This window comes from Panthera uncia (genome assembly GCF_023721935.1).
Source record: "Panthera uncia isolate 11264 chromosome C1 unlocalized genomic scaffold, Puncia_PCG_1.0 HiC_scaffold_3, whole genome shotgun sequence".
Classification (NCBI taxonomy): domain Eukaryota; kingdom Metazoa; phylum Chordata; class Mammalia; order Carnivora; family Felidae; genus Panthera; species Panthera uncia.
Genome location: NW_026057584.1, coordinates 30,458,370 through 30,484,815, shown reverse-complemented (window position 1 = coordinate 30,484,815; position 26,446 = coordinate 30,458,370). Strand labels below are relative to the sequence as shown.

The window sequence follows — 26,446 nt, the reverse complement described above, 5'->3', positions numbered from 1 at the left end:
AGCTTCCACCTATGCTGGGTTCTTCAAACTGCAGGTTGTAACTTATGAGTACACCTTGAAATCAATCAACATTTTTTTAAGAAAATAGGATAGAAAAGATCACTGCATAGCTTATAATAAGTACAAGAATTATTTAATAATTTTAATTAGATTCTATGTGTATGTAAAATGTACACGTGCATATATATAGAGGGTATGTATGTAGCTGAGTACTGGGACATGATGCAAAATTCATTTGTTACTGTAGATTACAGTAAAAAATGGTCAAAGCCACTAAGCCCATGCAAAAAGCTTGCCTGTTTTTCCTCACCTGCCAGACATCCTTCTGTCCCTCATTCATTCATTCATTCATTCATTCCATTAAAAGAATATTAGATGCCTATCATGTACAAAGCACTCTACTCAAGGCTATGGAGGTACAAAGACATATCAGAATCCTTGGGCCTTGACTTACCTCTCTGTAGTAGTGCTAGATTTGTGTTAATCTACCACACTTACTCCAGGCCTCTTGTGACCTGTGGTTTGCATTAATCTATTAGGCTAAGCCACATACCTTTTCATTACAGTCTTTGCTGATGTTAAAGACAGATTCCAAAGTGCCCTCTTTATAATTTCTGTATTTAATGCAATGTGTAACCAGGTATAGGCCATTGTTAGGTCAATTGCTTTCCTGTATTTATCTTTTCAAACACTAAATAATCAGCGGGATGAGAAAGGGCAGTAAAAGATAGTTTTAATGTTAGTACTCCTAAATATCCAACATCTTAAAGAGATGTTTTAATATTTATATGTGGTGGAATACCATCCCCTCTGGAGAGCTGACTGAGGATTGATATGAACCCATCCAGAAATAGAATTCAAGAGATGTAACTTTACACAGAATTTTAATTAATCCCGAGCAAGCACTCTGGATTCCCTCAAACTTGGTCATTACTCAGCCTCTCACTTTCCAAATTGCTAACATCTCTGAGCACAAGGCTAGGAGGAATATTCTCTTCAATGCAAATACAGTGGACTTTCTACATCAAGGTCAGTAGGTGGTCTGGGCCCGAGCCAGAGCAAAGCCTGACTGGATATTCTTATGCCACTTTCTCTACTGATTTTGTAGCTTCTCACTAGCTTAGTTATCTCATCTATAAAGTGAGCATAAGTATAGTGCCTACATAAGACTGTTACAAGGATTTAACTACATATATACATACTATATACAGATATATACAAAAAAGCATCTGTCAGTTAATAAGAATCATTCAAGCTTAAGTTAATATTATATATGCTAGTATCTAGGCATTTACATCATTCTATCATTAAGATTACTAGGAATCACCTAGGAATGAACTGAAGTTGGGTAGAAAATTCTAAACAGCTCTTTCTTCTCCATTTAGTAGTTTTTGGTTTTGTTTTTTAATTTGGTGGGCCAATATGACTTCATGTATTTTTATTTATTTTTTCATAACCATATGCTTATAGTTATTACATATAGTCACATTTTATATAGTCATAGTTATTGTTAACTCTTTATTCTGAACTTTTTATAAAGTCACGGGAAGTTGCAAATATAGTGCAGAGAAATCCCTGTACTCTTCACTAAGTTTTCTTAGTGAAGTGTAACTATAGTTACATCAATATAATTAATTATAGTATAATATGAAAACCAGGAATTTGACAAGATACAGAATTATTTAATCACCACAGAGATATTCCCCATGCTATCCCTTTATAGTTACACACCTTTCTTTCCACCATCCCCAACCCTCGGCAACCACTAATCTGTTTCCCAGCTCTATAATTCTGTCATTTCTAGAATACTACCTAAATGGAATGAAATAAATAGGGAACAATGTAACCTCTGAGATTGGCTTTTTTCACATAACCTGTTGACCTTGAGATCCATCCAAGCTCTCACGGGTATCAGTAGTTCATTCCTATTTATTGCTGAGTAATATTCCATGGTATGGATGCACCACAATTCGTTCAATCATTTACCTATTGAGAGAATTTTAGTTGTTTCCAGTTTGGTGCTACTGCAACTAGAACTCTATAAATAATCATCTGCAGGTTTTTGTGTGAACATAAGCTTTATTTCTTCTTTTTATATCTTTTGGGCCTTTTATTTCCTTTTCTTGCCATATTGCACTGGCTAGAATTTCCAGTACTATGTTGAACAGCAATGTGAGAACAAATATTCTTGACTTCTTCTTGATCTTAGGAGAAATGCATACGATCTCTCCCCCATTGAATATCATGCTACACTTAGGTTTTTTTGTATATATATTTATCAAATCGAGGAAATTATCCTTGGTTTCTAGTTTTATGAGGGTTTTTTTCATCATAAATGGATGTTGAGTTTTGTCAAATGATGTTTCTGCTTCATCTTATATGATCATATGATTTTTCTTTTCTAGCCTGTTAGCATTTTAGATTACATTTATGGTTTTGCAAACATTGAGCCAGCCTTGCATCCTGGAATAAAACCTATTTGGTCATGATATGTAATTCTTTTTGTGTATTACTTAATTTCATTTGCTAATATTTTAATAAGAATTTTTACATCTATGTTCATGAAAGATATTGGTCTATTGTTTTGTTTTCTTTTGTTTTGTACTCTCATTGGGTTTGATACCAGGATTCATTGGCTTCATTGAATGGGAAGGGAAGTGTTACCTCTTTTTTTTCTGGAGGACATTGTATATAACTGGTGTTATTTCTTTAAACATTTGGTAGAATTCTCCAGAGAAACCATCTAGGATTAGAGATTTCTTTTTTGGGAGGTTTTTAATTATAATTCAATGTCCTTAATAATTACAAGACTACTCCAATTATGTCATGTTGTGTGAATCATGGTAGCTTCCCCTTTCCAGGAGTTGGTCCATTTAAGTTGTCAAATTTACATATGGAGTTGTTCCTAGCATTTCCTTATTGTTCTGTTGATAGAATGTTCCCTTATTGAACCGCAGACCCTGTTATATCACCCTCTGTTTCATTTCTGACATTTGTAATTTGTGTCCTCTCTCTTTTTTTTGCTTCGTCAGTCTTGTTGGAGCTGTCAATTTGATTGACTTTTTCAAATAACCAACTATTTATTTTGTTTTATTAATTTCCTCTATTATTTTTGTTTCCAGTTTTATTGATTTCTGTTCTTTATTATTTCCTTCCTTATACTTGCTTTGTTGTCTTTTTTCTCTCTTTTTTCTAGTTTCTTAAATAAGGAGTTTAGATTTTGTATTTGGGACTTTCTTTTTTTTCTAATGGAGACATTTATGGAATGTTTCTAATGGAAACATTAATGCTATAAACTTCTCTCCAGCTCTGCTTCAGCTGTATCCTATGTATTTTGACATACTGTGCTTGTATTTCATTCAGTTCAATGTTTGTTTGTTTTTTAATTTTCCTTGAACCTTCTTTGATCCGTGGATTATTTAGAAGTGTGTTGTTTCATTTCCAAATAATGGGAGATTTTCCTTTTTGTTGTCGTTCTTGATTTTATCACATTTTGGTCACAGAATATGCTCCGTAGATTTTTTACTTTCTGTTTTAAAATTAAAATAACCTCCTATGGTTGTGGATGTATTCATTTCTCCTTTTAGTCTTGTCAACTTTTGCTTTCTATATTTTGAACCTTGTTATTAGTTTCATAAAACTGTATGGTTGTCATGTATTCCTGGAGAATTGACCCTTTACTACATTATTAACCCTTTATTACATTATTCTTAGTAATGACTACTGCTTCAAAGTCTACTCTGTCTGATATTGATATAGCTGTACCATCTTTCTTTTGCTTAATATTTGTTAAGTATATATTTTTCATCTTTTTATTTTCAACATTTCTGGATCCTTGCATTTAAAGTATGTCTTTTATAAAGAGGCATATAATAGATTTTGTTTTGATATCCAGTCAATTTATATTTTAATTGTAGTATTTAGTTGTTTTACACTTAATGATACTACAGATATAATTTGGTTTAAATCTCTAACTTATTCTCTATTTTCTATTTTTCCACCTATTCTATGTTTATTTTTCTCTCCTTTTTTTTCCTTTTTTAAAATGTTTTAACCAAGAATTTTATATGAGTCAATTTTATGTAACCTCTGTGAGTTTGTTATGCATTCTTCTACCCTCCTTTTAGTTCCTTTAATACTCAAAAGATGCATTCTTCATTTATTGTATTTCAAAATAAAGTAGTGTAGTAAAACCTTAGTTTGTGAGCATAATTCCTTCTAGAAACATGCTTGTAATCCAAAACACCTGTATATCAAAGTGAATTTCCCCATAGGAAATCATGGAAACTCAGATGATTCATTCCAAATATTCATATAAAGATGATTACAATACTGTGATATAACACAAAATAATAAAGAGAATGCAAAATATGAAGAAAAATAAACAAACCTGCACTTACCTTTAAAAACTTTTGTGGCTGGTGTGAGGGAGACAAGAAAGAAGAGGGTTACTGTATAGGACGACTTTCACTATCACTAACAGAATCACTGCTATCTGTTGGCTCCATGGAATCTTTTTATGCATGGGGACCATTGTATATGCTCACTCAGATGTTGACTACAGTACAGTATTAATAAACTCTTGGCATATACTATGTTAAATTTAACTGACAATAAGGCAGCAGAGGAAAGAGTCTATATCTGCAGTCAGCCTGACCTAGAATGAAGCAAAGAATTCCTAAGTTTACTCTTCTATGGAAAAGCAAAGGACTGTCCATAGATGCTTTGAAGTGACAAAAAATACACTAGTTCCAGTTGTGGGCACCTTCCAAAGTTCTGAAAAATCACTGATTTCTACCTAACACAACAGCCTGAGATGAAGCATCAAAGCATGGGAGATGATCACCCACAATCCCGCAGCAAGAGAGAGTGACAAGAACCATTGGTTCAGTTGTAATCATGTGAAGTTCAGCATCACATACTACTTGCATTGCAAGACATCACTCATTTATCAAGTTAAAATGTATTATAAATGTTTGCTCATCTCGCAGAACACTTGCAGAACAAGTTACTCACAATCCAAGGCTTTATTGTACTTTTTTCATTTCCTAAACAATGTGTAGAACTTGGAATACTTCAACAACATTTAACCCCTCCTATTTTTTAGGCTATATTTTCATGTATTTTAAATATACATATGTTTTGAGCCATAAAGTGCACTGTAATTATTGTTTTATATGGTAACTATTTAACTATATCTATTTTTCTTTATTTCCTTCTGGATATCTTTGCTGCCATCTAGAATATTATTCCTTTTAACCTTTATGACTTCCCTAGTATTTCTTGTAATGTAGCACATCTTCTCAGTTTTCATTTCCTTTAAAAAATGTTTTTATTAATTTTTTCTTTACTTCTTGAGAGTATTTTCTCTGGGTATCTAGTTATCAGATCTTTTTCTTCTTTCAACATTTTAAAAATAGCATTCCATTGTTTCTGGCTTTCAGTGTCTTCACCAAAGTCTGTTGTCAGTTACTCCTTTGAAGATAATGTACCTTTTTGTCTTCACTTGCTTTAAAGTTTTCCCCTGTCTTTGGTTTTCAGCAGTTTTACTAAAATGTGCTTTACATGTGTGTGCATGTGCATACGTGTTGTTGTGTTTAAAACTGGGTAAGGGTTTGTAGAGCTTCTTAAATCTATCTTTCATCAATTTTGGAAAATTCTCAGCCAATATCTCTTCAACTGTTGTTTCTGTCCAATTCTCTCTTTTTTTGGTATTCTAATGATGCAAAAATATTAGATCTTTTTATACAGGTACATGTTTTTTGCTCTCTGTTCTGTGCTGCTTCATCTTTTTTTTAAACCTTTGATCCAGTTTGATTATGTTTGAATGCTTTGTCTTCCAGTGTACTGATCTTGCCTTCAGCTGTGTCCAATCTTCTATTAAACCCATCTATTGAGCTCTTATTTTTAGTTATGGTAGTTTTCAGTTTTAACATGTCCATTTAATTTACCCTGAGATTGTACTTCTGTGATGAAATTCTCCATCTCGTCATCTTTTTCTTGACTATATCAATTACAGTTATTTTGAGACCATGCCTAATCATGTAAGTATCTTAATTAGCTATTGTTTGATTTTCCACTTTGTTTTCAGTCCTTTGGTCCTATCTCCTGGTGTACACTGACTGAATGCTAGACATAGTGCTTGAAAATTGTAGAAATAATGTCAGGCCAATGTTATTTTTCCAGAGAGGACTTATTTTGTTTCTGCCAGGCAGTTTAGGGCCATATTGATTTATTCTCGTCTGAGATTTAGATGACTGGAAGCTGGATTTTAGTTGTTGTAAAGGGTACTCTATTTGTCGTTTACCCATACTCCTGGGATGTATTTTTTGTTTTCCTAACTATAAATCTGAGTTGTTTACCAGACCCTTCTTTCTAAGTAGACCATGGACTCTAATTTCTATCTTGCCAATCTTATGAGAATGTCAAAATCTCTTCTTAGTCTCCAAGTCCCTTAGCCTTTAAGCTCTTCTCATTTTTTCTTTTTTTTTTTAGCATCTGATTCTATGCCACTTATGAATTAGCAAAAAACTTGCAGAGAAAAGTACCACAGGATATTAAGCTTGATTCAGTGTGCTTATCTACATGTCAGAATCAATCTTGGTCCCTCAAGTTCTGGCTCCTTTCATTCTCCAATGCCTTCAAGCAGGTTTTTTCCTCATGTTTGTCCAGCTATTCTGGTTCTTCTCATGAAAGTGAGAATGCAGCAGACTATTCTACCATTGTCAAAAATGGAACTCCCATATCCATTTTTAATGTTAAGTGTTAATGTTATGACGTAACATTAACGTATAAATGTAAATTTATAGTTAATACACTTTGTTATTAATGGACTAAACTTACTACTATATATGAAGGCCACATGTATAGGATCTGGTACAGAGTAGGCACTCATAAGCAATTTCAGATTTGAATTTAAATATATACTGATTTGGGGCAAGGTGTAGAAGAGATTGGTCATTAGCATTAGCATTCAATGTTTTTCATGTTGGTCTTTCTTGTTGATGCCCCACAGAAGAGCAGTCACTCTATGCTCTTGAGCATTGGTCTTGTGAACCTTTACATTAATAGCATTTCCAAACAGTGTCTCTCCCTACCATGCTCTCGCTCAGAGACCCTCCAGGCCATCGTCACCATTTCAGGGACCATATTGAGCAAGAGGAAGGATAGGTTTGTTTTCTCTTGCAGTTAATGTCTCCGTTCTTCCATAAAAAAAATTAATCCGGTGGCGCTCCACTTCTACCATGGCTTCTGCTTGCTGCAGCTTTGTTCCTGCCTTTGTATTTTGATAGTGAGGCCGGTATTGGTGAAAGCTGGCAAGTGTCTTAAAAACTGGTTTTTCTGGGGACTTAAGTGAGCAAAAATTGAGAAATGCCAAGAACAAGAAGCAGATATAGATCTAAGTGTTTTAGAACTTTGGGACATTATAGTACCAAAAGGCTTGTAATGTGCCTTATTCCAGTTTAGAGTCTGGAAAACAACTTTCACAAGCGTATGTGATTTCCAAGTCTCAAAACCGATTTACTGGGAAGCAAAAAATGTAAAGCAGTAGACTTCAATGGTAATTTTCATATCATTTGAGTCTATACTTTTGAAGAGGCTCAGTTCATAAATTTCCTTTTGGGTCTTTTTTGTCTGTGAGAGGATTTCTCCAAACTTAACTATTATCAAATAAAGTATGTCCAGAATCTGTTCAGATGTGGGTTTTAGGCTCTAGAAGCATATTTATGAGGATTTTCAAGACTAAGGATGAGGGAAGTGATGATGATGATGATGGTATCTAATAATAGTATTCATTGAACAGTTAATATATTCTCAGTATTAAGACCTTTTGCATATATTGTGGTGCCCCTTGAACAGTATTTAACTGTCAGTTTATTACTTCTCTTGAGATGATTATCTTTCTTCTAGTGGTCAAAGCATAGAATTTGAAGTTGGGTACGAATCGTAGGTGTAAATCTGAATTCTACCACTCTGTGGTCCTTGACTAGAATATCTAACACCTCAGAGCCTCTCTTCACCTCCAGGGTAAAAAATGATACCATGTCTCATAGAATTTTTAGATACTTGAAGAGTTAATGCAGCTCAAACCTATAATACTAGCTGCCTCATATTAAGTGCTCAAACAAATGTTAGCCATTTCTTTTCTCATTTTTCTGCCACTGTTGGTTAAGATGCCCTTTCCTTTACTAGATCCATCAGGCAAGGAAGTAGAAAATAGAAATATCTAAAAATATAAGAAAAGGGGATTACCGCTGATGATGTATTAGGAAACATGGTTCTTTAATACTCATTTGAATTCCATAAAATTTATGATTTAATAACTCCCCATTTGGCCTTTCCACCTAGGGAAGTGTCCATACGGCATTGTTTTGTGTTCCCATTGTTGCTTCACGGGAACCTTTCACAAGTTTGCAGGAGCCCTTAATGTCCTGCAAATGAAGGAGGAGATTGTCCTCAAATTCCTTGCAACAGGAACCCACTTAGGTGGCACCAACCTTGACTTGCAGATGGAAGAGCACATCAATAAAGAAAAGTGGTGGTGTCTACCTTAAATCTGAAGGGCACCTGGGAGAAGTCTCTGCTGGCATTCCATGCCATTGTTGCCATTGAAAACCCAGCTAATGTCAGCGTCATGTCATCCAGGAATACTGGCCACTGAGCTGCGCTGAAGTTTGCTGTTGCTACTAGAACCACTCCTGTTGCTGGCCACTTTGCTCCTGGAACCTTCACTAACCAGATCCAGGCAGCCTTCTGAGAGCCAAGGCCTATGGTGGTTCCTGATGCCAGGGCTGACTACCAGCCTCTCATAGAGGCACCTTATGCTAACCTGCCTACCATTGGTCTGTGTAACTGACTCTCCCCTGTGCTTTGTGGACATTGCCATCCCTGAACAACAAGGGAGCTCACTCAGTGGGTCTTATGTGGTGGATGCTGACCTGGGAAGTTCTGCACATGCATGGCACCATTGCCCATGAACACCCTTGGGAGGTCATGCCCGATCTCTACTTCTACAGAGATCCTGAGGAGATTGAAAAGGAAGAGCAGGCCATTGCTGAAAAGGCTGTGTCCAAGGAGGAATTTCAGGGTGAATGGACTGCTCCTGCTCCTGAGTTCATTGCTACTCAACCTGAAGTTGCAGGCTGGTCTGAAGGCATGAAGTTCCCTACTGAAGACTGGAGTGCTCAGCCCCCCAATGAAGACTGGTCTATACCTTCCACTGCTCAGACCACTGAATGCTTAGCAGCAACCACTAAGTGATCTTAAGCTGCTCTTCTACAAAGGCAAACAAATTGGAAATAAGGTTGACAGAAAAGAAACAGTTTCTTAAATAAATAAAAAAATCCCCATTCGTTCAACAAATATTTATTGAGTGAGATTTGGACAAAGTCCTTAATGTCATGGAACTTATGATCTACTAGAGAAGACAAATATTAAATACTCCTTAATCATAAGTACTACCAAGGAGAAGCACCAGGTGCTAGAAACATATTTGACATCGTGAAGGATCCAGGAAAGATTAGCTGAGAAAGTGACATTTAAGTTGGGACTTGAAGAGTGAGTAGCCAAGAGTAGTTTGGTGGTGAAAGGGAAACGAAAGCATTGCAGACAGAAGAGCAGCATGGGGGGAAATCCTGATGTGGAAAGGTTGGCATGTGGGAAGAAGGAAAGAAATTTCTCTTGCCAACACCAGACAGAGAACAAAGAGGATGAGTTAATCAGTCTGTGTGGTACCTTTTCTTCACTGGCCCAAGAGGTATGCCGTAGCACAGATCACAATATAGAAAAGGTTCCCCCTTTTCCTCACCACATCTCAGGGCACCCATCATTCTCAGCCTATTCAGGGACATGCATCCTCACTCCCAGAAATCTAACCCATTTCCAACCCCTCACTTACTCTCAGGGCTAGGAGACGCCTTATTAATCTGACACATGTATGCTTCTGCAGTTAAAGATCAACGTTTAAGTATCCATGGTAATGGTTTTCAAATGTGAGCTTGGCATCAGAATCACCTAGAGGGCTTGTTGAACCACCAAGTTCCTGACTGAGTAGTTCTGAGGTGGAGCCCTAAAATTGACATTTCTAACAAGCTGCCCATGGCACTGATACCGGTGGCCTGGGTTCCATACTTGGTTGAGTCACTAGGTTAAGTTGTCTTCCTTCTTTCAACAATTTGACAGTCACCTTTACTTTCTTAACTCAAAGGAAAATGCTCAGGGAGTTTTTGAAAGGGAAAATACTAAAATCAAAACTAAACTCTGTGTGTGACTGCACATTGGCCTAACCAGACTGTACCTTTTTGTGAGCAACACTTACCTTCAATATCTGCATTCCCAGAGGTTAGCACATAGTAGGTACCCAATACATGTTTATTAGATGAATTGATGATCAGTGAAGGAATCACAGAATGGATGTAGCTTAGTGAATTTTATACATTGTTCTTTGGAAAGCTATCATGATTCCTTTCAGCCTGAAAGGTCTTCCAGGAGGCTAAATTGTCATTCTCTTGGAATCCAGCCTCAGAAATTGCAGAGTCAAGATATGCTTGTATTTTAAGTACTTACTTGGATTAAAAACTGAATTGCTAACAGGATTACAAAATGCCAAGTTTGCTGAGACTCAAATTGTTTATGCGCATGTTTGGTTCTAAGTTCTTTCGTCAATCAGTACATTTATGTTTCTAATTACAGTCAATGTTTGTTTGGTTGTGGGTTTTTTTTTTTTTTTTGACACCTGCACATGAATTCTCAGTCAAAACGAGCTTCAGTAATTTGCACAGGTATAGTATAGCTAAAACGAGGCTCATAACCACCGACGTGTCTCCTACACTACGTGTTTAATGAATTCAGAGGTGTTTTACCTCAATTCACATTGTGATTCAGAAAACGGTCTGCTATTTTTCCCATTTTCACTCCCACAGTGTTGTAAAACATTTTAATAAACCCTCTAACAATTTTCCTCATTCCAGGAGCATGGAGTTTTAGTAGATGATGCAACACAACTTTCATTTGTGATTATTTTTAGGCCTGTCCTTGGGATCTCTGTATTTGGACACAAGAAAAAGAAAAATGCCCAAGATTACCATAATTCTCCAAAATATAATGTTTATTACTGCCACCAATCAAATCAATTACAGACTCATAGTCTAGTCCCTAAAGACTGGAGCTGGTTTTGATGGGGGCTATCCATCAAATCTCAGCTATGACCCAGGCACTGGCTCATGGGTCAAAGCCTTCCTGTTCTATGATGAACCATCCTGAACAATTCTGTGCCCAGTTTTTAGCTTGGGCCTCGACCCCAGCTGACACCTGTAAAATTGCAAGTAATTTCCCTGTAGGCTCTAATAATCAGAGGCCTAGTTAGAGGAAAAAGTCATTTTAGCATCAGCTGACAATTATTTTTTTGCCCTGAATATCTTTCCCTGCCCTCTTATTTGGTTTGAACTGACTCACCTAATTGGGGTCAACCACGGAAAAGGAATATGCTGCTGGATTTGTTGTGTCTGAATGCCCAGTGCTAAAGAATGTCTTGGGGATGACCTCTCCTATTTTTCTTAAAAGATGAAAGTTGAAGAATTTGAACAATGCATGCATAATATCATTGCAAGAGTAAAATCAACAAGGGGAACTCAACTGGTCTGAGGACCATTCTCACACCTGTATCACCTTTGGGCATCCAGAGTACTTGTGGCCTGTCCAGTGCCTGGCCAAGGCCCTGCATTCAAGCCCTTCAAAAGATAGCAGAATGATGTCAGTGTTAACATTTCACTGCACATTAATTCTTGAGAAAAAAAAAACTGTCATTTAATTTAAGTGCTTATATGCATATGGTTAATTAAGAAGCCAAAATTGGCTATAAGCTTGGTAAGTTCTAAGAACAGGGAGAGAGAGATCATTATGCTTCTGCTCATGGTTAGCTATTTGTGAACCAGCTGATAATGTGCAAAATTAAGATTTCGTAAGTGGCATTTTAAATGAATGGTTAATGGCTGAAGATTAATTAAACAGTCAGAGTTGCTGAAGAAAAGCTGTTAAAAAATTATGTTTATAGGCCAGTCACTTGCATGCTGAACTGAAATCCTGATAGACTGTGGCCTTTCTGTTTACCAAGAGAGCATTTTCACAAAGCGGGCCTCCTGAAGGAGGAAAACCCACCCTTCTCACACACCATGCAGCCGTAACGGTAGCCTCAGGGATGTTCCTTTGGAATAAAAGCTACCAAGTAGGAAAATGGACTAGTGCTAAGTGTTAGATTGAAGGGATCTGTACTAAAACCTTCATCTCAGGTAGCCAGCCATATTTTCTTTCTTTTCTACGTGTTGCATGGTTCTGAGTTAGAGTAGGTAAAACCCATGGGGTTTTTAAGAAGCTATTCTAATTCTGTGAGAGAGGCCAAGATTTGCAGTATATTGTTTTCAACCTGCAGTGGATACTTCTTTTTTTTTTTTTTTAATGTGTATTTCTTTTTGAGAGAGAGAGAGACAGAGTGCGAGGGGGAGAGGGAAAGAGAGAGAGGGAGACACAGAATCTGAGGCAGGCTCTAGGCTCTGACCTGTCAGCACAGAGCCTGATGTGGGGCTCAAACTCACAAACCACGAGATCATGACCTGAGCTGAAGTCAGATGCCTAACCCACTGAGCCACCCAGACACCCCCGTAGTGGATACTTCTTTAAATCTAAAACTGCTAGCTCCATGGAGGTACAAGAATGGATTGTGTACTTCTGGCTCTACCATGGGTTCTTCAGGGGAAGGTTTACCTTGTGCATGGGAGGTGGTATAAAACTATTTTTTTAATTCATTTGTCATAGCTCACCTCAATAAATATTGAATAAATAAATGAATGAATCAGCTACCTCAAAGTTGTGTGTAGGAAAATATCAAAAGTTCTTTTATTTCTTTTATATGTTTTAATGTTTTCTCTCTCTCTTTTTTTTTTCAAGTTTATTTTACTTATTTTGAGAGAGGGAAAGAGAGAGAGAGAAAGAGAGAGAGAGAGAGATCATAGGAGGGGCAGAGAGAATCTCAAGCAGGTTCTTCATTGTCAGCATGGAGCCCGATGTGGGGCTCAAACTCACGAACTGTGAGCTCATGATCTGAGCCAAAATCAAGAGTCAGTTGCCCAATCAATTGAGCCACCCTGGCACTTCTCAAAGACTCTTTTAACTGCCTTCCCATCTGTGCAATTAAATGGCTACCCCACTCCTCTTCTGAATCAGGTGTCCATGTGTGCCTATGCAACAACCGTGCCCTCACCTCAGGGACCATGTTGTCTCGTGGAGGAGACACAGGCATGTGAACAAGTAAATCACGGCCATGCTAAGGACAGTTAGAGTGGTCAAGGAGGGGAGCTAGGAACCTCGGGGTGGAGGGCAGTCAGGAGTGTATTTTCCTATAAGTTGGAAAGGAAATTAATTCTGCCTGTTTTTTAAAAAAACATGAACATTAAAGATAATTTTTCTTTTGAGTTCATTCAATTGCCTGCTTCCAGGCAGAAGACCCGAATCATGTAGGCCAGACACTTGTGTCTCCTGTTTAAAAGTTCCCTAGAGATAGAAATCCTGCAGCCTCCCTTGGTATCCTGTTCCAGTGTTTGTTTAATCACCCTTCCAATCAAGAAGTTAATCCCATTTCCTCTTCTCCAGCCTTCTTTGGCTTGGTGAAACCTGGAAAACACCCATGAGACCCCTTGGAGGTCTTGAAAAGTTAATTAGTCGACACTGGGCTGCTCTAGGTTCAACAGTGTACCTTATAATGCTGAGGCTGTGTACCTGCACCATTGCAATGGTAGGATTTTGTTATATTTCTAGTAAGTCAGATAGTTTTCCTCCTGGTCTATAGACAATGAGAGCAATTTGACATTTCAGCATGTTTTAAAGAAGTTGTTTTGCTACATTTACATCTACATATTTAGTTGAATGCAACTGAAGTTTGGCCTAATGTCACTCAGAAACCAAACTATGTATGTTGATAAGAAATAAAATTAAGGATTATGAATAATAATAGCCAACACTACACATTAGTGGGAATTTGCTGTGGCAGATGCTGTAGTGATTGCTTTGCATGTATCACCTCACCTTCTGACCACCTGACCAGGTGGTACTAGGACTGTCCCCAAGGTTCAAATGAGGAACCCTAGTTGCAGAGGAGACAAGGAACTGGCCTGATATCATCAGGGCTGGGCCAAGATTTACACCTAGTTACCCCGAACGCAGAGCCTAGACACTTAACCACTGTGCTGTTGACTATCGAATTCTTTTTTAAAAATTATTTTTCTTTCTCTGGAATCCTGTCTCATTTTTGTTCCCCCGTGTGCAAAAAGTCCAAATCTATAACCTTTCCTTGTGGGAAGTAATAGTGCTGCTGAATAACAGTCCCCAGGCCAGAGGCAATTCTTGCTGCAATTACGGGCGTTTGAGTGGCAAGCACCTTCTGCTTTAAGAAAGGCATTAGTGGTTCACGTTAGAAAAACTGATAATTCAAAGCTTTTCCATTCTGGCAAAAATCAACTTGATGCAAAAGGAAAGAAAATAGGTACTTCCGGGAGAAAACCGGTGCCATGGAAAGGATGGGGTAAAAACTTGTTTGTAGACGCCAGAAGCATCTGGGGAGCAGTGATGTCCAATAACTGCAGCTAAAAGCTGCATTAATTGACCAGTGATGGGTAGGAAGCTACCTCCAACCAGGATCCCCAACTCGCTGGTGCTCTTTTCATAAGCAAAGTAAGATGCGGGAGGTCACCTTCCGTGGGGTTCTCCATACAGAAAGGAAGCAGCTGTGACAGAGACCGTATTTCTACAAAGGCAAAGCTTGGCTTTTCAAGCACTGCATGGGAACCACCAGGGGATCTTGTTAAGATGCAGATTTTGATTCCAGAGGGCCAGGGTGGGCCTGAGGTTCTGCATTTCTAACAAGCTCCCGGTGCAGCTCGCCCTGCTGGCCCCGGGACCACACTGTGACTAGCGAGGGTGCAGACCAGAAAAAGGCAGTGCTTCGTTGGCATTGTTTTAATCATTTAAAATAAATATGCAGCAAATCTTTTTAAGACCTTCTGAAGTTTCAGCTGTCATGTCGTCCTATCAGTGAGATGGCCAAGAAAGCTCATGCCTTAATGGGCCAGAACATCCCACAGCCTCGCTCGGGCTCTGTTTCCTGGAAGGGAGAGTACGGCTTTCTTTGGTCATGCTGGTTTTGTGACTGCCGCCCTGGGCCTGCAGCAGGGTCCCTGTTTTGACCTCTTGCTGCTCTCTGAGAAGCCGCTTGCACGTTAGCAACATGCTCTGATGCTCCGTCTCCACATATGAGTAGACATAAATTTGGATTTCTTTTCTCGAGCACTGTCACAAACCTGCCAAGAAAAGGTTTTTCACTGCAAATAACTAATCCATGTTTCCCACCACACCCCATTCAATTAAGAGTCTCAATGGCTCTATTTATCCCATCGTTTGATATAAAGGCCATTATATTAAAATCATGTATTATTTGTGGATTGGTAATATTTTAACTAAATATTAACTTCTCTGATAAAGGATATCATCCCCATTGACCTGCACCCGAAACTAGTTTGCGTGAAAGTTTTTAGAGTATGTGCTTTTGGGTGTTTTCGTTTGAATGCCAGTATTTGAGATTAAATTATTTATTCCTTTTTTTTGAACAACAACAACAAAAGTTGATACCACTAGAACCATTTATAACTGTGAAAGAAAGAAAACAAGATGGTTGGGTTGCATCTCAGTGTGTTTATTAATTATGGGAAAATGCCACTGAGTTGTAACAAATGGGAAGATGGTCTCAATTAATGAGAACTTCTTCTCTATGTGGGAAACAGTCAAGTCAAGAACAGAATCATTAAGACCAGCCTGATGTCAGGACAGTGGGGCTGCATGACATTAGTTTACAGCAGGTCTGTGCAGTAGAAATATCACGGGAAGTGCGTGTAGAATTTTAAGTTTTTAGTAGCCTCATTTAAAGAAGTAAAATTAGTTTGACACTATGTTTTTGTGCAAAATATAATTTCAACATGTATTCAAAACACTTATTATAGAGCTGTCTTACACTCCTGTATTCATATTAAGTCTTCAAGATCTGGTGTGTATTCTACATTTTGCAGCACATCTCAGTTTGGACCAGCTGCATTTCAAGTTTTCAACAACCACGTATGGCTATTAGCTGCCATATTGGACATACCACAATCCCTTCAACATACTTCCAATGGTGGCTGATGCTTCCATTTGAAGTTTTCCCGATATGGAGTACAGGGCAATGGGAAGACCCTCTCATTTAAGGGTAGCTCCCACGGCAGGAAACTTTTTCTTATCTTACACCCCAAACTGCTGCTCTCTTTCACAGAGTTTACCGGCAAGAGTAAGAAAAAGACACATAAACAATCAATTTCCACTCCCAGGGAACAGATCTGTCAGCTCTACCTTTTCCATGTCTAGAGAGATGTGCCCCAACTTAAGTGTCAGCTGCTACACAGTGAGGTAATCTCAAAATGGGCTGAGCGAGACAAGATGCAAGTCTAATCACATCCCAGATCTGTCCTTGTTTTGCCTGGAAGAAGACAGAACCAACGATCTAGCTCAACTTAAAAGTCTACCTGAGACAGGAGAATAGAGCCCGGCCTTCACACAGGAGTACATGTAGTCCCATCATATAAAGATTTGTCAACAGCTAACTCAGGCAGAAGGTGACTAATTATAACAGTATAACACCCATGTGATTCTCATTTAACTGCAATCCTTCCTCCCTTACCAGTGGTATTCATTCTAGCCAGGAATAGTGAAGAAAGTGCTTTAGAGCAGAACCTTTTCTTTCCTTGTGTTTAACTCTTAATCTTGGTAAACTGATCACCCTCTCAAGATGTCATGTCTCCAGAATTTTATAATGACAGACTTGGTCTTCACTTAATTAATACCCCTTTTTAATTACAAACCTTTCTTGCCTACTACTGCTGTTTTGTGACTCTAACACCTCAATATAGAGCACCATTAGTGACCTAGTTGCTCAAGCTAGAGATGTAGGGTTCCTTCTTGAGGCTTCCATCTCCCTTAGCGACACACCCGTACTCTTTCCTATGAAGATCCATGAGAATGGGTAGCTTTGGTTGGCCTGTCTGTGCACTGCCTTTCCCCAGTGAGGAAATGCCGTTGGGTCCAACCTTCCTTGAGCACTTCTTCTGATCCATTGTGCTTTCCCTGTGACACGCTGCCCTAACCTGGACAAGGCTCAGTCTGGGATGCTAGAGTGGCTGAACTGGGGAACATTGTCTTTTGCTCCCTACATGCATTGCCTTTTACAAATGCCTCTCAAAATATAACTCTCTATTTGAAGCTCTTCTTTCTAAAGCTGTCCTTGTCCTCCCAACTTTCTAAGGCCCACAACCTTGGTTGCATTACCCAAGACCCTTGCTCTAAATGGCCATAGTGCCATTTCTCTCTATGCATTTTTTTCCCCTGGGTGAAGTTCAATGTGTTACTCAGGATTTAGCACAGATATTACTTGTTTATTTCTTCAATGAGATATTGAAGTAGGAACTATATTTTGTTTCCGATCCCAGCGTAGTTACTGAGGCATCTGGTGTTCAATTAATATGTATTAAATGAATGAATGAATCCAGGTGGCTCCATTCTTAGCTTTAAGATCACAGAGATTTCTTGTCACACTCTTGGCCTGGCCAACCTCCCGGGCTAATATGACTTGTCTGGCCTCCCAGTCAGCACAGCCTCCCTCCGGTTGTCTCTTCCCCCTAATCGGCAGTGATGCTTGAGTGTCAGTGATCCCACAGGCTTCTCTGGTCCTTGTCTCTCAGGATTGAGGTAGTATATCCTACTTCAGGAAATGCCTCCTTGCCAAGTTCCCCTAGGTGAAAGACTTCCCAGGACACACAAGTCACTGTCTCTTCCATCTGGTCTCTGCCTCAAACACTTTCTAAGAGCACAAGGTGGTCTTTACTATTCAGAAGCTGCAGTCAGCCCAATATGGCTGCTCCACCAAGAGAGAAGGCTCTTGTTGGCAATTACATTTTTGTAACTCTTTTGCACACCTAATATTTGTCACTGACTCTTGTTGATGATCTCCAGTTACCTCTACCGATACATTCCAGAGAATTTTGCTTGAAATGAGCACTGAACTTATTAACCTCTAGTTTTCTAGAGTTTGCTTTGGCCATTAAAAAAATTGACTGTGATTTGCTCACCTCAAGTATCTGGACACATCTTCCATGGTCTGTAATTTCTCAGAGATACCATCCATGCTTCTGAGGGCACACCTCCCAGCTCTTATCAAAACTGTGGACATAATTTGTGAGTACCAGCAACTGGCATGCCTTTAAAGCACCTTGGATCGTGTATTTTTCTCTCCCTCCTGCCATCCTCTTCTTTTCTGCCTCTCTTCTGCCTTCCCTTGTTGGAGATGTCAGATGAGTCACATACCGTCTCTGCATCTCCCCGTCTGGGAAGACGGGAGGGTGGGGCTAAGTGATCTCAGCACTTCTTCCCAGCTCCAAAATTATATGGTTCTGCAGTCCTCTAATGGAAGCAAAATAGGAGTTCAGGTTGCTCTGCCTTTCCTCTGGTGCTGTTATCATGTCAAAGCATCTCCTCCCAGCAGTGGCCTTCCCTTTCTTATTCCTCTCCACGGTAGCTTTAACAATCAAATAAAAAATAAATCTTTAATGTCACGAGCATTTGTTTTCCAAGGCCCCATACTCCCTTTGAGCTTCACTTCTCTGACTGGCTCAGACCGTTTTGCCACCTTCTTTGTGAACCACAGTGCCACGGATCCATCCCTTAACTCCCTCTGCTCAGCTCCGCAGGAGTGCTTCACACTAACCCCAGATTTCAGGAATTAGAACAATAGTGTGACGCTCCCTAACCTCTCACACTGGAAATCTCTTTTGTCTGTTATCCAGGTGTTCCTGTCCTTAGATAATGAGAACTTGGGTTATGAGATTTGTAAAACAGCTTTTGGCAATGGAATTTTACAAACACACACGTGCGCATGCGTGCACGCACGCACACACACGAACACACACACACACACACACACATCTTTGTAATTTTTTTTCCCTTACAGCAATGGACTACCGAAATTTGTAGTTAGACTATTATAAACTGTTTGTGTTTGCAGAAATGTTCCCTTAAAAAAGATAAAAGAGAATCCTTTCATTCCAATAATAATATCACAACCTTTCAAGAAAGAGCAAGGACTATGGGATAAAGGAATACAGGCAAGTCACTATCAGTATTTCCAGAGCAATCTCTCCCCCTTCTTCCCTTTGGTCCTCTGGCCTAGAATCTATTGAAGACGTACGTACCTGTAAAACTAACGAGGTTTCAAACAGCTGTGGGCCCTGCCTTTTGGGGGTTTTTAGGATACTTTGTGGGCGGAGGCAGAGAAAGTAACGTTTGTGCCTATCTTAAATAGTATAAAAAATTAAATGGAATTTACCATCAAATCATGGGAAACTCTTAAACAGATTTCTTAGCACCCTGGCCTATAATAGGAGACAGGTGGGCATTTTGAAAATATTCTTTAAAACAAAGTCTGTTGTGATTTTTCAAGCCCAGGGATGATGTGTATCAGATATCAGAAGGAAGCATTGATCCTTGTAGTCTGACATTTGACAAATTGCAAGTTGTATCCTTGCTCATACCCTTTAATTCGAAGACGGAAGTGTTGTTTACGGTTTCGTCTTTGTGGGTGGATCCATGTGTTGATGTGTGTTGTTGAGCAGGGTAAGATTGCCCACATACGTCCACGGATCCGTAGGTAGAAACATGGTTTATCACTTTACATTTTGGTTTTATGTCCCCAGAGCTAGCTTTTCAAATTGATATATTCAATCCCTTTTTCTACATACATTGTTTTTCATAAGTTACAGGCATTAGCTTACACAAAAACGGCATTATTAGGGAAAACCTACTTTTGTTTTCTAAGTTTAAAAATAGTAGCCTATGAGAAACTCACTAGAAAATATCATAACCATTCATTGGGAAAAACAGTACCATTCAAATAACATACTGTACCGTCCATTTGTGTTCCAAGCGAAATGAAACTTTATTTTGATTGGGGCTGTCACAGATAATTTCTGCACGTAAAATACACCTAGGGACAGCTTTCAAATGGAGTTGTCACTTTTTGTTTAGCAGGCAGGAGACTCTCCATTGTTGTCAAACCCTCTTTACAAAAGCATCACTAACCCAGTGATACACAGTTGTAGAGAAGAGGGAATCGTCACTCAGCTTACTTGGAACAAAAAAGAGCAAGGTTGGTCTCTGTCAGCGCTCAGTGTGTCAGAGGGCTCTTTTGTTTAGCTGGCTTCCCTCTAGCCAGCAATGCTTTTATAGTCTTGGAATTAGATTTCTTTCTCCTGTGCTCGTTTTAGAAAGGTGTAAATAGATTAACACATATTGTTATTCTCTGCATACGTAAACTGTTATCATTTGTGTTGTCTACTCAACTTATGAAGTCACGGAAAGGTAAGAAGAAAAACTTACACCTTCTCTAGATTTACACACACGCATGAACACACACACACGCATGAACACACACACACACACACACACACACACACACACACTTCAGTGCCTTTCAAAGTTGTCCTGGTTTTCTTAAGATTAGAACCAAGATGTTCACATTATCTGGGACGCCTGAGTGGCACAATCAGTTAAGTGATCTCAGCTCAGGTCATGATCTCACGGTTCATGAGTTCAAGCCCCACATCGGGCTCTGTGCTGATGGTGAAGAGCCTGCTTGGGATTCTGCCTCTCCTTCTGTCTGACCCTCCCCACTTGTGCTCTCTTTCTTTCTCTCTCTCTCTCCCTCGCTCAAAATAAATACACGAACTTAAAAAAAAAGATGTTCACTTTTAAAATATTAGTAACATAATATAGGTTAAATTTTGTCCATTGCTAAAACAGTCAAGTTTTGTCTTTAAAGTACATAGGGGCCATCATATTGGGTTTTATAATAATAAATATTTTGTGTCATATATATGGGATAATATATAATATATGGTATAATTTATATCATAAAAGGTGGGCTGAATAAATTATGTTGATTTCACCTACTACATGTAGGTGAATGTATGTTGACCTCACCTACTACATCCCCAAGAAATAATAATTCTCTATCCTTAAAACTTACTTGATGCTTAAAATTCCCAGAAGCAGAAGCCAAGTGGAACAAAACAAGATGGGGAAAAATGGCCCCACAGCTCTCAGGTTCTCTAGAACACCATTTGATACCTTGGAAAGTCCTCAAACGTATAGTATAGCAAAGTAAATCGAGGAAAAGATGAGCTGTAGACATCTCTTCTGGTTCTCGGATTCTGTGCTTCTCACAAGGGGGAAGGGAGATAAGTGAGAGTAGGAAAAGCTGAATAGAGAGAAAAGAACGGGACAGAAATGAATAGAGAAATGGATAGTCTCTTGGATTTGAGGGAATAGCAACTGATGACCAAAAAAATTAAAAAAGAAAGAAAATGACCAAAACTGAAAGCTGAAGTGACCCATTAGAGCAGAAGCTTGGCATTTTACAAATGCCAGTAACTCCTGGAGAAGCTCATAAAGAAAGAGAGTTCTGGGCTAGGAAATCTCCCATGATAGTTTTCCTACTATATAATCCCCCCATTGTCTCCCATTATAATCAACTCCCATGGTAATTTTCAATTGCCAGACCTCTAAAAACTCTCCATTCTCATTAATAAAAAGAGGACTTCTTTCATAAATTTTGCATATTACCCATTGCAATATTCTGCCTTTCAAATCACAGGTTAATTTTTCATGGATCACTTATGAAAAATACAAACAAACTTAAAATTCTGTTTATAATTCAGACGACCAACAAAGTAATGAGATTCTGTGTTATGGTAACTGTCACATCTTGTCTCGGCCCTGTTGTGTCTAAATGTTAGCTCTCTTATTAAGCTCCATTAGAGGGTTTTACAATCCAAATTGTTTATACGCTACTGGTTTTCCACTGCCTGACGGTAGGGCACGTTTCACTCATTATTGTTGGTGGTATCTTACATCATTAGTAAGAGCTGGAATAACATTCAGCAGGAAGGCGGCATGCACTAACTGAAATGCCTCTTTCCTACGCATTTCCCAACGTGCCATTTTGAGTATATCGTTTTAGAAGTGAGATTCAATCTGACACCTAATGAGTAGGGGAACTCTTTTTTTCCCTTTGTTAAATTTAAACGACCCCTCCACTCCCAAATTTATATTTTTGTAAACCTAATCCGCAACCCCTCGTCGTCCCCAGTGAAATGTTTTCGCTCTCTTTCTGTGTTAGACTTAAAGTTACTAATATTTGTAGCTTTCTTGATGGAGTACAAAGGCACCTTCACGATTCCACTCTTCTTCGCTGCTACCTTTCCTCCTGGTAAAGAAGATGAGAAAGCCCAATGTGATAGAAGGAAAACTCCTTCTCAAACTACCCCATTGATACATACCACATTTCTACCCCAGGATAGTCAGTTCTGGCTCCAGTGCTATCTATCTTCCTTTTATGTTTTTGTTAAGCTACACTATTATTTTCTAAATTTTCTATAACAAATGTTTTATATTAACTTTAGTAACCAAAAAGCTAAAGCAGAAAACAAACCTAAAATCGCCAATGAGCCCACAACCTAGACTTGACCATCCTTAACATTTTAGAGGATTATTCCCGGGCTTGTTTCTTGAATATCATTGTGTATGAAATACATAATTTGTGTTTGTGCATAGTGCTGACACGTTTATACACATATACATATGTAATATTTACATGCATATATAAATCTTGGGATCTTTCCTTTTTATCATTATGTTGTGCTTTTGTGCCAATTAATCTTTTCACAACCATCCCTTTTAATGGTTGTGTAAAAACAACACCGCCTAACTGTACCCTAATTTATGTAACCTTTTCCTTAATGCTAAACAGTTAGGGTGTTTCAGAATTTTCAGTGTTATGAATTACTCTCTGATAAGCACTTTTTTACATACATCTTCCTACACAGCTTGGATTATTTCCTTAAGATACCTAGAAGGGAAATGATGCATTAAGGGCTTACAGCATAGTAGCCAACATTTTCCAGGAAAACTGAAGCCATGTTTCGAATAGCAGCGTAGGAGAGAGTTCGTTTCACCCCATACCTGACAACTTGAATGTTATCTCTTTTTCCCCCTTAAATCTTTGCTAATTAGGTGAAAAATAGTACCTTATCATTTCACTTTGAACTTCCTAGCTTCCTAGTGAGGTTAAGCATTTTTATGGAAGCACAGGTCTGTTTCAAATTACCATTAGAGGTTTTCATTCTGCCTCAGCCTTGCTCCATTACCAAGAGGAATAGTTATTGGAATCAACCTCTGTTTCTTCCCTCAAAAAATCTATTTGGATTTATCAAGATGTATTTGGATGCAGGTTTTTATACCCCTCTTGACAAAAATGAATGATTGCTCACCTGGGTCTTTTAAGCACAGAACTAAGCCACATCTGTTTGGATCTTGTTTTAATCGACTCCCCCTTACCCCCAAGTAGAAGAGGGTCCCTTTGAATAGGCAGTATTGGAAAATAAGGCCCTCATAGTAGCCAGTGAAAGAAGTGTCACATCAGGGTCTGGACATTGCTATGACAACACAGGCTCCATCTGTCACCACTCCCCTAAGCATGTGTGGCGCAGGAAACCCCTCTGCAATGTTTAATCTGAGAATTTTAATATTAAATGTATATTTGACATTGAAAGCTCACACCTTATTTGCTATTGTCAGACTCAGTTGATAGACAGCTAGGTCAGTCTCTTTTTATAGTCCATTTCTGAGATGAAACTATAAATTTTGAAGCCGGGCTTCATCATTGTGGAGAGAAAAGCTTTTGCAGCCTATTGTTGAAATATAACATTTTATAGGATTTATGAGGTCCAGATTCAGGAAGATCATTTGCCAAGCACTTAAGGCTGGTTTTGCTGCCCTTTGCTTTTCTTCCCTCCTGAAAACATATATAGAGGGGGAAGTCCATTAGAAAAGAAAAATTATGAAGAAGAACTTACTTGATTCAATACAAATGTCAGCCTAAGAAAGAAAAGGTCCTGAGTCTTTACTGTGAGGAGCCTCAACCACACAAGGCTGCTCCTTGGTGATAGGAATACTGTTTGCTTCTGCAAATGAAGTGACATCATATTTGTTTTGATATTAAATGCGTGTCTCTGATTCTGAGCAGCCTTTTGAATTTAGGCACATAATACCAATCGTCTCCAATATGCTTCCGGGATTCTTTTTGAAATTCCATGATATGACGGGTTCTGTGATTTGGTCATATTCCATTTAGCTTGTTTTATTGCTGCTAATTTTACACAGGAAAATAGATTCTCTGAAAGTTGTGATCACAGTAGCTGTCAAGTGGTCAAAAATGAAGAAAACCACCAGACAGTGTCAGATTTATTAAGCACTGTAGAAGTACAAAATTAATTCAGTTCTTTGTCTTTGAAAGGTTCAGTGTCCACAGGCTGGATTTATCCTAATGGACAAACGATGGGAGGAACAATAGTCAATTAGCTATCTCCTTAGCCAGACCGCACGTTGTTGGAACGCATGTAGGGTGAGCCACCGGTGCACCTAAGCAGACCTCCAATTTGTTCACTTTGACTGCAAATGACTTAATTTAACATTTTTCTAACAAATGCATTAGGTAGAATGGTGATGTTTCCTCTCTGGGTTTTTTTTTTTTTTTTTCCTGAAAAGAATCACTAGTGAAACCATGTTAAGTAGGCTTCTCACGCCATTTGTTTCCAATCACTACCCTTAATGCATGAGTTTCTGAGTCGGCTGTGACTTTTCCAAGCCCCCCAAGCCCCAGCAGCGAATGTGGCTGGAGAGTTCTGACACTACATCTATTGGACCTCTTGGAAAATGTTTTATGTGCATGGCATAATTATCCCAGTGCTGGACCATCTTCCTGTAGTCCTTTTTTTTTTTTTTCTTTCCTTTAGCATGAATGAATTTCCCATTATCCTCTCATTAGAGTTACAGTGTGCAAAAGACTTTGAAAGTAAAGTTTTGGTTTAAGTCCCACATGAACCATTTCTATCTCCCTGTAAAACTAAGGAATCATTTATCAAATTTATTAGCTGTGAAGTTCATCTCCTAATCGTGCATTTGTCTCATGTTATTTCGTGGTTACAGCATTAACATTTTTTCCCTCAAAAATATTAACCTTTTGCCTTGGGTGTTCTGGTGGTGTAATGAGAACATCTGTTGCTTATACAGGCCGACACTGTCTTCACATCCCTTGTTATTTGTGGGTGGATTCCGAGTTGATGCCATGTGAAGATGCACTTCAAACAAAATTCAGTAACTATATGTCTGGCCTTTGTTGGTCAAATTGCAGGCTGTCAAGCCTCAGCGCGAAACCCTGATGCAGGACTGCATCCTGAACTCTGCACATGTTCACTTTTTGCGCTTTAACTGCCTTTCCCCCCTTTAAACGACAAGGAATATGCATCAGGTTATTACATGATTAGTTATCTAAACTATTTGATGAGTGGATCAGCACACCGGCACGGAGTCTGGCTCGTATATATTTATAGCAACTCTGTGACTATTCTCTTTGGTACAGGATAGAGGATGTGTATGGAAACATTCCTCCTGAATTTTTTATAGGTTCACTCCCTTTGCCATTCTAGCTGCCGTCTCCCACAAAATTTGAGTCATACCTCAACCGTATGAATCCTCTTTTAATGTTCGGTTGCCCTGAAGTGTGCAGTTGCGGAATATGTCTAAACATCTCAAGTGAAAAAAATTGGAGGCATTGGTTTTAACAAAAGCAATAAAGTAGCTACAGCTGAAAAGCATTCCAGAGGTAAATAGGCGTCTTCCTTGCTGTCAGACTCTTGCTCAGTGAAAACACTTTAAGAAGCACATGATGTTTGCCTCTCTTTCTTGCTCTTGTGTCTAGTGGGGGGTCGGAAGGAAGGAATTCCATTTTTATGGTCCCTCAGATGTCAGTATGGAGCGCTCCAATGTGGGAAACAATATCCACCTTATCTTCCTGAATTACTGCTATTGAGTGTGTTTGCAAGGAGGGGAGCAAGCATTCGTGAAACAGAAAGGGATATCGTATGCATGGAAAAAGGGGTTTCTGGCACAAAGGCCAGCACTCTGTATCCAGTAGACACTCCGTAATTTCTTTTGGACATCAGTGACCAGTCTTCAGTCCCATTAATATCCCAACTCAGCACTAAACTTGGAGAGGGTTGGTTTGGGAAGCCCCACTCCACTTCACCCAATCCCTTACCGGGTCTGCGAGGCCCTTAGGTATCAGAAATTCCCTCTTGGTATCAGAACTTGTCCACAAAGCATTAACTCATATACAGATGAATGCCATCTTCCAGAGCTAGACATCCATACCATCCGTGTTTCAAGGGAGATCAAAGCCTTGAGCTGAACCAGGGTTGAAGTTCTG

The 26,446-nt window shown here is 38.8% G+C and overlaps 1 protein-coding gene and 1 pseudogene across 3 annotated transcripts in view; both read left to right on the top strand.

Moving 5' to 3' along the window:
• The window catches only part of PARD3B (par-3 family cell polarity regulator beta), a 1,005,179-nt gene that overhangs the window by 855,455 nt on the left and 123,278 nt on the right, over positions 1-26,446 (top strand). The gene's annotated exons all lie outside the window — the stretch shown is intronic.
• LOC125911764 (40S ribosomal protein SA-like) lies at positions 6,839-12,036 on the top strand (annotated as a pseudogene).